This window comes from Anopheles gambiae, chromosome 3 (assembly GCF_943734735.2).
Source record: "Anopheles gambiae chromosome 3, idAnoGambNW_F1_1, whole genome shotgun sequence".
NCBI classification, from domain to species: domain Eukaryota; kingdom Metazoa; phylum Arthropoda; class Insecta; order Diptera; family Culicidae; genus Anopheles; species Anopheles gambiae.
In genome coordinates, this window is record NC_064602.1 from 71587092 (window position 1) to 71605091 (window position 18000).

The 18000-nt window shown below is 44.0% G+C and overlaps 1 long non-coding RNA gene across 1 annotated transcript; it reads right to left on the reverse strand.

Annotated features, from left to right (window-relative positions):
- Window positions 1–8808: 8808 nt before the first annotated feature.
- On the reverse strand, window positions 8809–17796 carry LOC133393019 (uncharacterized). Its single transcript, XR_009765960.1, has 4 exons — window positions 16349–17796; window positions 15842–16051; window positions 15592–15765; window positions 8809–10553 (listed from the first exon to the last, which is right to left on the reverse strand). It is a non-coding gene; the product is annotated as an uncharacterized LOC133393019 (long non-coding RNA).
- Window positions 17797–18000: the final 204 nt, after the last annotated feature.

Sequence of the window (18000 nt, forward strand, 5' to 3'; positions counted from 1 at the left end):
GTCTTCTATTGGATGTGAAATCAATCCGTTATCAGATGAGAAGTATATCATCCAATTAACATAATCAACAATACATCTGTGCTTTATAAAGTCTTTTCCTAACAGTCCGTCAGAAAAAATGGATTCTACGTCTTCTATTATATGAAATTCGTGTATAATGGAATAATCGCCAAAGTGAATTGTTGTCATAGCAGTACCTAAAGTCTCTGATTCATGGTCACTAGAGCTTATCAAAGTTAATTTTTTAGATGTATTGATCTTGCAACCTGGTTTTAATTTACTAGCTTTAAGTACGGATATGGTTGCTCCGGTATCTATGATGAGTGTGCTATAGATTTCCTTTGTAATTTCTATTTTTACTTTAACAAAATTATCTGCATCAGGATTTATGGTTAGTATTGGGTATTTTCCGATGCTTGAGGTTGCCCTAAAAAATTATTCTGTTCTTCGGCTGTTACTGTGTTATGAATAGGCGCTCGATTATTTTGCAAATTGCTATTATTTCTCTGATTGGATTGTACGTACTGATTTCTGTTGGAATTATTTTGTCGATTTGCGTGCTGATTTCTAGTGTTGTTAAAGTTGTTATTTCTGTAGTTATTATTGTTTCGGTTATTGTTATGTCCATATCTTGCGGGTGGGAACCTGGGTGGGTTTTGTGTCTGATACCTATTATTATTATTATTTGTGAATCTATTGTAATTGTTCCTTCCCTGGTAGTTGTTACCATACCCTCTATTGTTCCTAGTAGCGTTTGAATATAAAATTTTTGTCTGTTCATTCTTTCCCTTTTTCGTTCTGTCTTCTAGTTCCAATTTTACTGCTTGTTCTATTGCTTCATGCAAGGTTTCAAATTTGCTTGATCTCATTATTATTTTGGTTTCGCCATCCTTAAGTCCATAACTCAATGCGCTAATTCCAGACTTAGTTGCTTTTTTCCTGGCTACTTCTGGTGTTATTTCTTCCGCTATGTATGCTTCTTCAAGTTGCTGCGTTAGTTTTTCTATAATGCTTCCGAAATCTTCTATTGTTCCTGTCTGTTTCGTATTATCCATTTTGGATACTACTATTTCTGGTGTTACCTTTATGCTGCATCTGTCTTGTAGTTTGTTAACTATATCTTCTATTGATTTTGGGGCTTCTCCTACAACAATTCGCGCTTTACCTGTCAGACGTCCTAATACTAGCTCTATTATTGTTTCCCTATTCTCCGGCTTCACTATTTTCTTTAATACATTTAAATTTGACACCACACCTTTTAAATCTTTCTCATTACCATCATACTTTGATATGAGAGAAGTGGTGATTTTAATTAGTTCTATAATGTCAGCCATTTTTTCAGATTTAGTTTCTATCGTTATGTCGAACTGGTTTTCTGATAATGTTGTATTTAACGAATCTGGATGTCTTTCGAAATGTATTTTAATGCACTTATTTATTTCGTAATATAGGTGTCTACTTTTTTTTACTAAGGTTGTTAATATTTCGTCTTTAATGGATGATTCGTGCTTTCGTAGAAGCTCTTGTATTTCGTCATATAATTCCTTAGTGTTATTTCTTAGTGTGGTTAACGCGCAGAGCCTATAGCATTTGTTTAGCTGTCTAACCTGATCATACGTTCTATCTAGTATTTCTATTTTTTCTAACAGCTTTTGCATATTTATGCAGCTTCGTCCGTAAAAATTGCATGTGTACGGTACCTTTTTAAATACATTTGTTGTTGTTGCTGCTCACGGTGCTACGTTGTTCCCGGTGCTCGGTGAACTGCTGTCCGTTGGCCCAGGGATCTCTTCTTTCACCTGTCTGTCCGACAGTGAGCAACCGTCCATTCTTGCCTTATTCTTCTCGTCTTCCGCGTTGGGAACGGCTGTTCCAAACCATACCGCTGGTCACAGTGTTTTTACACGTTGAGGCAGGTTCTCATACGCGCATAATTGTTTTTCATAATCGCGGTCCATAGCTGCATTGGTGAACTTACGGTACTTTCCCACAGCCTTTACCTATTTTTGTGGGTCAAATAGCATATCACCTTTTTCGTATATCATTCATTCACTGTTCTCGATTCAATGTTTACGTTGCTACTTTGGTAGCGTAAGCACTTTTAAAGCGTGTTTTTGCGCTTGGTTACGAAGGTGTTTGTAACAAGTTTTCGCTATTTTAACAATGCACAGGGTGATTAGCAGCCCTAAAATAATGTTTAGTTTTAAATCCTGAGTCAGATGATATTCTGTATGAATATTCTGAGTTTGAACTATTGTGAGATCATGGTCTCCTTTTATATTTGTTTCAGGTTTTGCAGCCTTGCCTCCCATTTTGAAAATGATTGGTTTTCACTCGTAGTTCACTATTGTTGGTAATTAATCACTTTCCAAGTCATTTCAGAAGCACTTGCGATTTTTATAAAACGTTTCCACTTTGCACTTTTTGTCCGTGTTTGAGGTTTCATTCGTCACTTTTTTTTTGCACATCCGAAGATTACAGTTTAAAAGTCACGGTCGCCATGTAATGTGTTTGATGACTGTTACGGTTGCCATGTGGTATGTTTTGAACTCGCGTTGGTCAGGGTGGCCTTCGTCATCGTTTGCCGAATTAAGTAGAACTGAAGTGGATACTGTTTCGAAGCGGACGTTCGACACTTGATCGTCCAGGCGATCATAGAAACCTTTAGGAGGTTTCCCTTACTGGAAACGTTGGAGTTTAGAGGCCTTACCTTGGGCAGGGGGACATATCTAAACTCTTTAAATGAGAACTCGATAGATGTAGGATGGGCATAGTCCTATCCTGACAGTCCGAACGAATCTGACCTGCCATGATCGGAGTTGGTTTTATTTATACTCTCTATTTTGTGTCAATTATGCTGAATGTCAAGTTTTGAGTTTACATATGGTTGTGCTTATTATGTAATGTTATTGTTTTTACGCTTTACGCACTTGAAACGTTTTTGTGCTGGGTAATGTTTTTCTGCTGTTTTCGCACCTACGGGGCTGTGTGCGGGTTGTGTGTTTTAAGTGTTTTTGGACAAGGGTTTTTCTGCTGACTTACAATTCCTGGCGTAAGGTTATTTATGTGGTTTGGGTTGTGTTAATTTCTTGAGTGGTTATTTTATCCTTTTTTTGTGTGTTGTGTGGTGTTGACAATTTGTGTTTATTAAGTGTGATGAGAATTGCGTGTGAATTGATTATAGACAGTATAGCATGTGCATGTGCATGCTACAGCGGCACTGTGCAAGTCGTTTGTAACTCGAAACATCTCGTCTCGAGTCAAAGATTATCTGTTAGAAAAGGAAGGCTTATCGCTTGATTGAAGCATGGCGTTGTGTATAAAAAATACAGCCTGGATGGGCGATGAGTTTGAACTATGGAAGGAACTGTAATTCCTATGAGGAATAAATATAAATATATATTCAATAAATATATCTTATAACACAGTTGAGTGTATGAGGTCGTTGTCTAGAAATCGTTAAATTCCACAAAGAAAACTACCAAATTTTGACTACCACACAGCAACAATCCACAGGCACTGCTGCAATAAACTGCATCCCGGAATTGAACTCTTGTTGAACACATTCCCTTCTCGCCCCAGAGTTTTGATAGTGCGCCGGAATTACTTCAAACACCCATTCCAGGCTTGCGAACATCAACAATAACAGAAATATTTGCTTGCAAAACTCGCGTCGTCGTCGTCTCGCACGCTTGATGGCTTTGTTGACAAAACTTGCCCTGGGCACGACTGCGTCAATCGTAGTGTTACCAAAACACAACCGGGAGCGCTGTACACTTGTTGTACAGACTGCTCTGGCAGACGTTATCACCCATCATCCGGGCTCGGCGCGGGGGATTTTGATAACTTCTGACATATTCAACCCAGCACATCCGCATCTCGGACACTGCGGAGTGTGGTGCACATTACTGGCCGCTTTCCGTGCATGGGAACGATTGCTGCACACAGGAGGAGGCCTCCTCTTTTTGCCTTTGGCAGCGTTCTGTCCGGGGATCACTTGAGGGGAGCCATAGTTTAAGTAGAGTTTTTTTTCCCGAATGCCATGTAATCATAACATACCGATTACAGCCATGTATGCAAGCGGGGCAGTGTAAATAGACGCTGTTTGAGGAGAGATTAAATTCTTAGAACATTAGTGAGCATCTTAGGTTTAGAGATGCTTAGTAAAAGGTACAACAGTGTAAATTTTATTTAGAAATGAGAGGAACACTCATTTACAGGGGTCGTCTCTTTATCTCGAGAGCTGTAGCACGCTTTCTCGAACATTTGATGTTGAATAGTGGTTTAAATAGTGACATTGCTAGTCATTAATGTCCTATGGGTCACATGTAAAGTCATTGAGAACACAGATAAGAGATTCAATTGGCAGGGTTTTTCATCTCAAAAAATCTCAAGGTTTCAAAAAATGGACTAAATTTGAGAAAATGTGACACAGTATTGAGAATGAGTAATACACATTTTCTCAAACAGCATTATTTCATACATTGTTGATTTACTAAAGCCATATGCCTGATTATTCTAACAAAATTACACGATACACTTAACAAAACAATCCATTATTCTTCCCATGAAGATTCATTTCGACTGATGCACTTTTTCCATCCGTACTAAATAATGTGTGTTTCTTCTAGTTATGGCATTGATTATGGATATTATTTCCATAACTTGTTTGAATTCCGGTTCGATCGGTAATCATGCACCTTTTTGAAGTTTTAATTTATTTCCCCTCGTGAGAAGATCAGGACGTGAACCAATTTTGGATCTTTATCATACTTAGAGGATGGCTTTAGGGAAACATAATCAATTTTTGCCAATATCAAACATAGTAAGATATTAAATTTGGCCATTGATCTCAATAAATTATATTACATCAAAAGATACTAGGCATTTGATTTAAATTAAAAATAAAATTCATGACCCAACATTGCCAGACATTGTAACACCAATCGCAAGGGAGATTGGAAACATGGTCCCAGTGCACAACCGTTACCAAAATGTTTTGCTCCCGAAAAACCCATCCCCAACCGCCCAACCCATTTATAAACCCTCGCGTGCTCTTTGTATTTGACCGTTTCCCTTTATTATGTAGTGCAGTTTGTGCAGGGTTCTTTCTTGCTTTCTTGCTGCTGCTGCTGCTGCTGCTGCTTGTGCCCCTTCGCGCACTCCGCCTTTTCTATAAGACATTTCATTAATCTTTCCATCGGTGTCCGGGACTGGGCCCGATGGAAAGGATTGGTTTCGCCTCGATTCGGGAATTTTGTTACGCCTCCTTTTGTACACGTATGCTCAAGGTTGAAAAATGGTCAGCAGTAGCAGCCTGGAGCTCGGAACCTACAGGCGAATTGGTCCGGAGGAGCCCGACCACTATAACCGGTTGCATCATCTTCATCACCATTATCGACCACCGTGTCCATAATCGGTCCCGGCGTCGTCGTCTTGGTCCTGCGGGGCAGGCTGCGGTTTTAAGTGATGGATCGACACATTGTTGCTTCAATTCGTTACACTCCCCCTGCCCTCGGCGGCTCAGCCCCTTCCAGCGAGCGCCCAGAATGTAATGTTCAATGAGCGAAACCGTACGTTCGTTAGGGCGTCGCCTAAAATCTGCCAATTTTCAAGTGCTTGTATACGTCTGATAGTATACAAGGGAACGGCAAGAAGCTTGCGGTTAGTTGGCGAATTCTCAGCCCTTCAACAACAAGTCCCCAAGAACGCGTACCTGCGTACCAGGAATCATTGTCCTTTTTGGAGGGGGAACTGAGACAGGATCACCTCGTAAAAACTTGCTCCGAAAAAAATAAAAACCGGTGCGGACAATGTTCCCTGAATGGAATGTCATCGTCCTGCTATCCAGTGCCTATCCTGTCGTGCCAGTTCCAACGATTGAAGCCGATCGGAAACACCACAGAACCACAAAAATCACCGGTTGCTCGGGCACACAAAACCTGAGGTTGTCCTCAAGACAGAACAACCACTTCCAAAGGGAGCGAAGACACGAGCTTTGCGGAGGAGGCAAAAGGGCTTTGTTTTAATTTTGGCCAGCCGTTCTTTCTCGGGAAACCAAAAATTCCCTTCGTTCGGCACTCTGCGTCCTTTTTTTTTTTGGAGGGTTGCGGGTTCCTCTGAGCACTGCTGCTACGTGTGTCGACAAATCATGCGATCGAATAATAATACCAACCAAATACAGGCCTCCGACAAAATCCCCGCGCTGTCGCGGAACGGAGCACCACGGCAGCGTGGTGGAAGGATCTCCTCTGACATCGAGAAAAACTGGATCCTCCGGGGGCAGCTAGCCCTACCACGAATCTTCTCTCTCCGCTCGCTCCAACCACACAGGTTGGGTTGAAAAATATCGGTTTACTTAACCGTTTTGTGCTCTTCGTTTCACCGGGTTCGTCGTCTGGCATTCCCTCTGCTACGCCGCTTCTAGCCCCCAGTGCGGCGCAGGGTGGCACGTTTTGGCAATTTTCATGCCCATGGTTCTCTCCACAGGTTCGTTCTTCTTGCCAGCACCGTTGTCGTCTTTCCAGGTTTCGAGGCTTTTGGTGGAGCTGTAGTTTGCCTTTTTCGCCTTCTCCGGTTCTCCGATTGGGTCATTTTTTTACAATTTACGAACGTAAACAAGTTAGCATTTTGCGACGTTGCTTGTCGCGTTATTTATTTTAAGCAGTTGTTGTTATTGCTGAGTTTGACTGTATTTTCTCTCTCTCTTTCTCTCTCTATCTTTTTTGTTGTTCGTAGTGATTCAAGCGGATTGTTTCCACATTGATTCGCGTTCGTCCGGTTTGTTGTGTATGTGGAAGTTGGAATCTTGCAACACTGCGTGAATCGGTTCTTTGCATGTTTCTTATTTTTCTTTTTTGCTGCTGCTGTTCTCTCGTTTCATTTTCAAATTATCTGCAAGGAGTATTTACCGATGCGTCAACCAAGAATGGAACAGGTTTACGTTAGGCCGGACCGCCAAGAGTGTGTGTACGTTCGGCGGCTTTCAGCCATTCGATTCATTAATAACATGTCAACAGCCAATGGACAGGTCACTACTACTGGAAAAAAACGAGCCAGTTTGTTTCCAGCACCGCTACGAAATGGCCGCGGGACGGAGAAGGATTGAATGATGAAACGTTTTAAGGAGTAGGGGAGAGGTTCAAGCGCATTTCCGAACATCCCGTGGGAGTTGCCGATTTTGCAATACACCGTAAGCCTAATTGTAGGGTTGCATTTTATGCAATTGAGCGTACGAGACGAACATTTCTTACATTCTGTGCAGTTGGAATTGAAATTTAATAGCCTTTGCTGGCAAGTGTTAATTAAGCATGTTGTTTCATGGCAGGAAAATATGTGTTTTCGGTCCAAAAGCAAGTAGCTTGGAGTTATTGACAAAGCGTAAGATTTAAAGGAAATCAAAATAAATGTTAATCAAACCATATTTTTCTTTGACATTTTTAGCTAAATGCGCTTAAACATGTCTAGTACATTCCCAATTTAAATGATCATGTACCAAAAATTTATCCAACAACTCAAAGCTTTCGTCCCTTTTTCAAGAAGTTTAAATCTTGCGATTTTTGACGCAAAAAGCGCTTTGTATAACCAATGAAATAATTAAAAAATACAAAACAAATAAATCATACTTTCAACAAATTAAGGCAAAACAGCCAAGTTCTTGTTTTTTTTTGGAAAAAAAATTGGTAACTATTTATGGTAAGGTCCTAACGCGTACGTTCAGTAATCAATTGTCTTTCATCTCACAATACAGAAAAAATGTAATAGTATTACATGACTATTTCCAGTTCTGATTTCAATAAAAAGAAACCATTTCTGGAATTTTTACAACATAATGTTAAACTGCCAATTCTTGAATTTGTCACATCATTTTGCGACATCATCACGACTATTTCAGATATGGTGCCTTAAGCTTGAGATAAAGTAACATCAACGTGACTAGATGCCAAGATGTCGTAAAACTTGTTCAGACATCAACCTGGCCAATTAGATGCGGTGCTAAGTGATTCTTGCTTAAAATTTAATAAACCTAACATCGTACATTATGAAACCATCTCTTAGCTTAATTAGACAGGTCATTGGCTACTGGAAGACCATATTCACCTTCAATTAGTTGCGCCTAGGACCAACCACATGGCACTCATATGCTAACGACAAAACCTTAAGAAGAGCTCCATTAAACACGGAGCTCCAACAAACCTTCCAAACCCTCGGCGTGTAAAGCATAAGCCACACTCGTCTGTTCGGAGGGTTTCTTATCCATCGTTGAAGATGAACCATTCCGCAGACGTTTTCAATGCCACCCCACAACGGAAAGGAAGTCGACCGCCAACGCCCCTCTCATTCTCTCTCTCTGTTCTTGACCCGTTTCTCAGCGGTTTGAAGTCGAAATTTCATATTCCATCCAGCACATACACACACACACACACACACACACACACACACACACACACACACACACACACACACACACACACACACACACACACACACACACACATTTTCAACGAAACTTGAAAACTTCTTCCGTTTCGCCGAGGGTTGACCCTCGACCGATTGGGCAGGTACCGCGCGTGGAATCCTCGTTGCCCTTCGACCACTGCGGCGGCGGTTGTTGGAAAGTGAAAACCCATCCACCTTCAGCCGGCGGACGTCTTCAGCCGGCGATGATATTGCACCACCCTAGCCTTCCACCCGGGGGTGGTACGCAAAGTGCAGAGCCGTTGAAAACACACAAGAGCCTTCGCGGGACAGTACTACAACGGAACCGAAAAAAAACAGAACTGAATTTAAACAACCACCCGCCCCGCCAAAAGGTCTCACACCGTGAGGTTGTTGGCGAGGTTTCGGCGTGGAGTACGCGGTACGCAACCATACCGAAAAATCCCTATGCCTAATGATACCGGTGGCTCTGGGCGGCTACACATGGGGCCGGCAATAAAGCAAGAAGCAACGTCCAAAATTTATTGCTCTGACCGCAGCCTCTCTCCCTTCGCACGTTGAAGCGGGTGGTGCCTCTGTAGTCCTCCAACTCGCGCAACTGACCATTATATTAATAGATTAGGCTCGTAGATCAAACCGCAAGCGCGCGCATGGCTCTCAGGTAAGGTTTGCTTCGGACGGGCTAATATGCACGGACCCGCGCTCCGCTGTGTCAAACGTGGCGATCCCTACACCGACAACCCCTATAATTTTTCGGGGGTCCCTGAGTGGGCTCGAGACCTCTCTCGTCTAGGACCCATTTGCCCACAAACTAACGGACTCTGCACTCCTTTCCGATTTTTTTTTGCCATCATGCCCCTCTCGATACACGAAAATGATCCTTTCAGACATTGCTGGAGGTTCTTCGCCAGCAGCGAGACCTTCGGCGCACAGGAACCGGCTAGGTCGCAGGCGCACAACAGTGCGACTGGTGCGCGGCGGCTACGTGACTTCGCACTCCAAACGCGCATAGAGCCGGGTGTATCGATTCGTAAAATTCATTTCTGTGTCCGTTTCATCCCCCTTTTGGCGATCGTTTTGGGGGTCGTCGCTTGGCTGCCGAACACCCCCTTTCCCATCATCCCCGCCGCTGGCTATATCTTATCGTACTGAAACAGACCCCGGCATTCACTCCATATACCCCGACATGTGTGTGTATGTGTCTCGGAGTGGATGGCTTTTTTGCTGTTACTTTATTATGCTTGTATTTCATGGCTTTGTTTTACCACACATTTTCGGTCGGAGCATGGAAGAAGGTTTGAAAATTCATTTCATTTCAGTTTTCACCATCCCACCAACCCGCCCCCCGTTTTCGGCGCAGACATTACCGCGAGGTGACCGTTTTTTTTTTTTTTTGTTTTTTGCTACATGGCCCGTCTGGCCATGCTGTTGCGTGAATCGTGCACCGAAACTGAAACTTTTATAAATTGAAAATATCGGGCGCGCATTGTGAAACGGACTCCCCGCACAAAACCGGGTGCGAACACAGTTTGGGGCTCGGAAAGGAAGGGTTGCAATAGAGCTAAAGCAAACGAAACCAAACAAAAAAGCCGCATGTTTATGAATAAATTAACCTTGAATCGCATCGGCATCGACGTCGCGCGCGAAATGGTGATCAATACATACTAAAAAGGTGGTAGAAAGAAAGCAACACATCGAACAAAATAAAAAAAAACAGTCGTTCCACGTATCCACAACCGCTCGATTCGGGAAAGCAAGTTTGCCCCAAACACATTATCCTCCGCAGCCCACAGTTGGAAGAGGATCATCTTCTCCCGAAAGTCTTATTTCCCAAGCAAGATGCTCTCACTGTAGCATAGCCTTTTGCGGAGTAGTTGCAGCGTTTTGACGAACATAAAAAAGCATCCCAAAACGCGTCCTACAATTAAAAGTAAATATTAAACCCTCTCAGGGCAAGATTCCCCCCGTTGCAACCCTTTGCATCTCACAATGTATGCTTGCAGAAAATATTTCATACCAGCTCTTACCTGAAACCGCTCCGACAACCTACATGATTTAATGAACCATACCCCTTCTTCCATCTTCTAGCGCACAGGCAAGCGAATTTCGGCATCCTAAAATGAAAATAAAAAACAATCACACACGTTAAAAGAGCAAACCAAGGTGCCAGCGTTGCTTGATTGGGACGTATCGGACACGAGGTTGGAGCGCAGCAAAAACGCACGACGACGACGGCGACGATGCGCTCGAAGCGTCCGTGAAATTATGCTGGCAAATATAAATTGGCCGTAGCCTAGCCGCCATTATCGACAGGAAAGAGAGGAGCGAGGAGAAGGCCGGGGACAAGATCGCAAACATCATCGAAACAACGGACCGGCCAGCGGACCGGCCGGTGCCCTATTTTCCATTGGACTTTAACTTACGATACGATACCAGACGGTATGTGTGTGTGTTACATAAATAATTGCTGATGGCTCTTCTCCGGCTCTTCTTTTTTGCTGCTGCAGTTTGCAAGATGCAAAACTGAAGCTTAATATTCGATACGAAATTAAACACCGTTTTGGTTATAAGGCAGCTTGTGCCACGCTAATGAATTAAGCCATAAATATGTGAATGTCATTAAATTAAACCGAAATTTAATTTCTACCACCAAACCTATCCACAGAGAGCTACCTTCCCGCATTATCTAGTTAATTTACGTATCCAAAATTACTAGATTATGCTGGAGAATGTAAATTTCATGGTTCAAGTTTTCGATGTCCTTTCGAGGTTGCATTTCATCATCCCGTTCAAGGTCAAACGTGCCAGCACACAGGCCGAGCTTTCCATAAACCGTCCGCGCGCTAATATTTTTTGGGGCGTGCATAATCATCAGTATGCGGCGAAGATTATCATACATAATTTGTATTCCAAGGCAAACTAAAACACACACCCCACATTATCAGAACGCCACACACACAGCAATGCAAAACTTGCTGCGAAAAGGGTAAACAATGGCAGCAGCATCGTTGTGGCCCAAGGATTCACTAGCTCAATCTCGTAATAGACTCACAGCAATGGTCCATCGTGTTATCGACGCCAAACGCACCTGAAACCGGGCGTGGTGGAAGCTTGAATTTGTATCAGTTTGTTGTACCGCTACGCAGAACCCGCCGTGGCAGCACGTGGCGACGTATCGCGCCATTAGGGCGCGCACGTACGCACCCTACAGAGGCCGCTGGGTAGGAAGATTCGTGACTTCAGGAAGAACTCATCATCAGCTTCGGTCGGCCTATCGGTCCTTGGCCTGTCGGTGGCTCCCAAGCTCATTGAGCCAGTACCGGCGGCCTAGCATTGCGTATCTAATCGGGCACCTCTTCCAAACGCATGCCCTACTCCCAGTGTCAGCCCGTCATGATGGGTCATGATGGGTGTTAATTAAAATGTACTGCCCCGTCTTGTGTGCGGCTTCGCGATGACCTACCCCCAGCGTGAAACAATAAACCGGCAAAGGGGGCGCATGTGTTTACATATTTGCAATATCTGGTGCGTTACACGATAAGAATTCGCTCGCGGATGAGGAGAACAACTGCGCGCGCACAGGCACCGCCGATCGTAGACAAGCAGCGGAACGAAGATGGACGGCTGGCTGACAGTTTGTTGCCTTCCACTTTCCGATTGCTTGTTTTTTTTTTATTTGGGATGGAGTGTGTATGTTATCATGCGTGTACATACACACATGCGCATATCGGACAGAGTGATACTTTCGGTAACGGTTTGCTTCTGATTGAGCATCTCCGAATGGGATTGCATCATTCGAATGTTGAATTGCTTTGCGTTGCTGTTAACATTTGAAAAAGAGCATGATTGCTCATTAAGTCTAGTTTGAGGAACAGTTGCAGATTTAGAAGTAAGATATTAATATCTCGAAACTCTAAAGTCAGAGTTCTTAGAGAGTCTTGGGATATTCAGAATTCATCATGTTTTGTATTCCAATTATCTGCTGGTATTCTTCAAAGCAGGAACTTGGATGAAAGAGATCGAAGTGTAAGGGATCTTAGCTGTTGGGATCTTAACTGTTGCAGAGACCGTAAGACTTCGGAGCATCTCTAAGGCTTGAACTTTGTACCTAGTTGTTAGTACAACGCAGAGGTCTTGTCTAGATGTGGCTAGTGTTGGAATTGTGATCTTAGCCTCTCTTAGACACTACCAATGAAACTGATTAACAGCCCTTTGACTCTCTTTACATTTGGAAGACATCTATGATGCGATCATGGGACGATGTCAGACATTATTAGTACCTCTGAGAGATAGTCGACTTGTGTTAATCCGACGAGATACTTTTCATAGCCCTGTAACCGAGCCAAACTAACTCGCTGATACGCAAAAAAAAACCTCGGGCGCAATAAGGAAATGCCAACGGAACTGCGCTTTCTTCAAGCTGACAGAGAGAAAAAGTTCATTGAAAAGTCTGAACTCTCACCCTCCTTGACTTCGGAGCCTTCTCCCCGTTACTGTTCCCCTTTCTACCCTCTTGCAACACACCAGATTGATAAGGAAACCCCTTCCCTCCTAGAGCTGCCCAGGCTGCCCCATCAGCTCACACCAGCAGCGCTGCCGCTATTGCGCTGCTGCCATTATGACCTGAAAATGTCCAGTACGCGCCTAGTCACGGCTGTTGTATAACAAGCGAGTTAATGACGCGACCCTCTGATAAGACGGACGCGCTCGCGCGCGTGTGTGTGTGTGTGTTTGATCTGCCTCAGTCATATCATGCCGGCAAAATGAGCGCTTGCCAGTGCCAAGGCTCTTCACACAACACCAACCAGCACCCCATGCCTCCCATACTCCGGGGAAGATAAGAACCGTTTGTTTAACTTTTGTAAACGTCAACGATTCCGAGCGATCCGAGAGACAGGGAGAGGGACAGGGCATCATCATGAGGCTCAGCGAACGCCACAATCAGCAACGCTCAGAGGCCACCAAAGGTTCTGCGCGACGGAATTTGGTTGCATGTTTTTTGTTATACTTTTGTGGCTGGGGATGGGATTTACTTAACATTTTGGTGCCGGTTTTTTGGTTTGGATGTCCGTTCTTCATCCGTGCTCAAGGAAGGTCAGGCCGTTTTTTGTTCGCCCGTCTCGGGGTCTAACCTTTCGTCTAAGTTAAAGCGGCTTCCTATTTGGAGATGGCGGTACAGAGACGTTGTGCTTCTTTTTTGCGTGTGTGTACAATTGGATTGAAACATGTGTCAAGTGGATTTTGGTTTTGAAAAGTTCGGCTTGCTGAAAGATAGGGAGATGGTAGAACCTCGCATGGGTCGGCTCGGTAGGTCAGCCGACGGAAATGGTCGATAGTGCAGCACGGGAAGAGCTGAGAGTGCATCGGAAGGTATTAATCATTTCATTTGCGTCATTTCACCAAACCGAACACTGTGGCATAGGGGTTTACTATCAGACACGGTGAACTACAGAAAAGTACTCTTAATCGAGTGAAATGATTCAATAAGACATCTGGAAGTACTGAAGCTAGACTAATTAAAAATCAAAACCAAAACCAACTACACTGTCGTCAAAATCGTCATCGCAAGCATTAAATACATAGCGATACGACCGAAGCGACTAACAAACACGTTCAATCACCCACAACCCATCTCTCTCTAAACCATCTTTTACTCCACTTTTACTACAACATAAAACCCAACACAACTGCTGGCCCATAAAATCCACCACTAATTAATTGTCTTTAACATAGCCCAACACCTAAAACAGATCAATTGCATGGCGGGTTTTATAGCCTGGGGCGGACTTTAATGGCGCTCTTTTGCAATCAATTATCTCTACACGTTCTCTACACGCCAAAACGCCCATGCTCCCGTGTCCCGCCAGTCGTTAATGTCGAAACTAGCACCAGCAGCAGCACCTTTCGCGAACAACAAATCAAAGCTTTGTCTAATTATTTAAACATCTTCCCCTTTCCCATTAGGGTAAGGGTGTGCCTTAGAGGGCCGTCTTGCCATCCCTCTTTGCGCATCTTTTTTTGTTTACAAAATCACCCGTAAGGACACGTTTTGGTTCCACGAAAACGTAAACACGACACGGAGAGACATAGTGGTTGCTGATCATCAGAAGGCGCAAGGTGTGCAGGGGGATGCGATTTCGAAAACAATGGCCCGTTTTTTTTTTGGGGGGAGAAGGTATAAGGGCTGTGGCCCTGTACTTTTCAAAACAAAGCAAAAAAAAGCCTGAACACAACAATCTCATCTCTATACAACATCAAATTCTGCGCATATAGATTAAGTTCCACCGAGCCCCCAAAACACAACCCTTCCGTAAGGGAAAAGGAAAAACAAAAACTACATGAATCAGATCGCACAGACCAGGGCTCCGCAGAAAAGAATCTCCAGCGTTGGTTGGGTTCTTCTCCGTTTCGCCCATCGAAATGCATAGTCCTCCCCCCCGCCCTCTCTTCTTCTGTGCAGGCCAAAACAGGACACGTCCACGCAAACAGGGAACGCGCAAACGTAAACGTAAAGCTGTGGAAGCTATCCACCAGCAGGGAAGGTAGTTGGCTGAAGAGAGCTGAAGGAATTATATAAACGAAACACGGCACACAGCCGAAAATACGATACAAACACACCAACCAAAAAAGCCAACTAACAAGCAAAGCTTGAAACAAGTTGCAGGAAGAAAGCAAACACACACATTTGGACAGAGCCTTAAGAACGGCGAAAGAAAACAGTGGACGAAACAAACAACCAAAGGAAAAAAGGAACATTTCAGAACCATAAAATCCTATACCTCTCCTGCCACAAACCTTGGTTCTCGGAGATGGTCGGCAGGGAGTGGATGAGTGAGGGTGTTGCCTCGCAGGACGATGGGAGAGAGAGGGTAGAAAAGAATCCTTTTTCCACTTTTTGAAAACTTGTTTCAATGCGAGTTTTGTGTGTGCTGCCGTTCCCCGTGTTCCGCCGTCCCATTCCGTGGTCCCCTGGTTTTTTCGGGACCGTTCCTTCCTTCGCCGCGGGTTTTCGATGGGTTCCGATTACATTGCGTCTCTCGCTTAATGGTAATGGTCCGCCATTGACTTTGGTTCTACAGGGATGTTTTTTTTTGTTTTGTTTTTTTTTTTACCAAGCTCTCCTCCTCTCTCCTTTCTACCCATTCTACTCACCCGTAATGGACCTGGCGTGTCATGAGTCCTGTTTGGGGGGAGGGGGGCGCACACAGGGCTGGATGGATGGTGGAATGCCAAAAAAAAGGAAGCCAATAACCGATCTTCGAACCGATCACCAACCGGATCACGAGAATGTGTGTGTATGTGTTGCTTTATTCCTCTTTTTTCATCCTAAAAACAAAAAAAAAACGTGCATAAGAAAGTTTTCGTGTTTCGGTTCGTTTTATGTAATCCACCATGCCAGTACCTTACGAGGGGGAAGTTTGTCAGCCCGGTTCGGGGATCATCTGATCTGACGCCTTTGCTCGTGCGTCACGGTTATGCAAACGAGCCAAAAGGATCATCAGGGCTTTTACTCCCAGTGGTTTGGAAGGTTTCCTCTGTGATTCTGCTCCCTCGGCAATGATTTTCTTCCAAGGTACCATCGTTTTCATTGTTATCCTGCGGGATACCTAAGCTAAAACGAAACAGGTAGAATTTTTGGAGTAAAAAAAAACTAATTTAAAGCTTTTTCGCTTTTGTGTTTTTGTGATAAAAAATTAACAATAATAACAGGGTAGAGTCCGTAAAAGACAGTGCCAGTACCTATACCACACGCCTACAAAACGACAAATGTCCTATTAGGTAATCTGCACTGCGTACTGCGTTGTGGAATGGGGTGGTGGTTCACAAGGCCCTCTTGGACCTAGCAGGTATGTAATAGGGACAAAGGGAACATACTCACAAGCAAAAGCACGGAAGGAAAATCGCTTACCTTACCAGTGTCGTGTACAAGGAATATGGCAAGTTGGCAAGACTTCTCTTTCTGCCAGTGCGGCCTCCATTTATCAGGTGTCAAAGGTAATAATTTAAAAAAAAATGTATCCTATTTCTATTACGATGGCACACAGGTACACACATCCACACACACACACACGCTCGTACCGAGGAGTGAAGAAATCGTTTCGACAGGGTGTCAATTAGTGGTGGGAGTCGGCTCCGGAATCGATTCCGGGATCGGAATCAGCTCCGTAATTAGAATCGGCTCCGGAATCGGAATCGACCTTAGAAACGCAATTCGCTCCGGCAACGGAATCAGGTTGGACTCCAGAAATGTAATTTGCTCCGGAATGAGAATCAGTTCTTGAATTGAAATACGAAGTTTCTGAAGCGAAACCAGTTCGGGCATCTCCAGGAGAATGGATCGTTTACAAATAAATTTTGATTCTTTGCAGTTATTAATACGTAGCATCATTGGACCCAAACGCCTATTCTTATGGATATGTCGAATCCGAATCCGTTTCGAAGACGATTCTGATTTCAGAGTCAATTACCATTCCGGAGCCGATTTCGATTCCGGAACCGAGTCTATTCTGGAGCCAATTCCGGAACCAAACCCGATTTCAATTCCAAAGCCGATTCTGATTCCGGAGCCGATTCCGATTCCGGACACAGATTCTGGGCCTACTATCCTTAATCTATTCCAGAAAACTGCAGAGCTAGCCGGAATCGATTCCGACGAAAACTTCATTTTTCCCAGTCACTAGTGTCCTTTTTTTTCTTGTAAATTAATTTCTTCTTCTTCTTGTTCTAATGGTATTCAACAATCAACAGCCTTCTTTTCCACTTCCTTGACGATGCTAATTATCACACCCTGCAGGTTTAGTAATACGCTTAGATAATACACACGCTCCAGTCTAGTCATCCGCGGAAAGCGTCCGCATAATCAATTTCGTTCCGAATTATCCACACATCCAAGTGGTGTGCGCAGACCAGGGAGGGGGGAAAGGGAGCAGTAGGGAAAGACGAAGAAAGGAAAGAGAAGTGAACAAAAAATCTGCACATAGCACCACACACGCGCACTCACACACACACACGTAAACAACCCGCACGCATTTCGATGGTCTCGCGATGAGAAAGAAAGAAAGAGAATGAAAGCACAGTGAGCGAGATGCAACAGCAAACAGGCTCGAACGGTTCCACAAAATCCAAACAAAGAGCTAAACTGGTACCAAAGCAAACACACACACACACACACCGATACGGCGCAGCTCGAAAGACGCACACGCATGCACGCACGCACGCACCCGTAGTCGAGTCTCGTTGATGGCAGGGGAAGTTGCCTACTCATGCATGCTGTACTGCTCCCGCACGCCCTGCACATACGATGCGGTTTGTTCTCTCTTTCACACGCGAGCGCGCGCCTGTGTTGGACACTTGTTTTGTTTGTAACGCGCCCTGTCGCACTGCTCATTTCGTTTTCATCGCAGTGTGTGTAGCGCTCTGCGTTTAACGGGTCGAGTTGAGTACTGCACTGTGTTGCGGAAGGGTAACAAAAGTGGTATAAATACATATAAAACGTATTGTTATTGCTGTTTTGACTTGTCTTACGTAAGCAAAAATGTTTGGTTATTAACTCTTATTTGA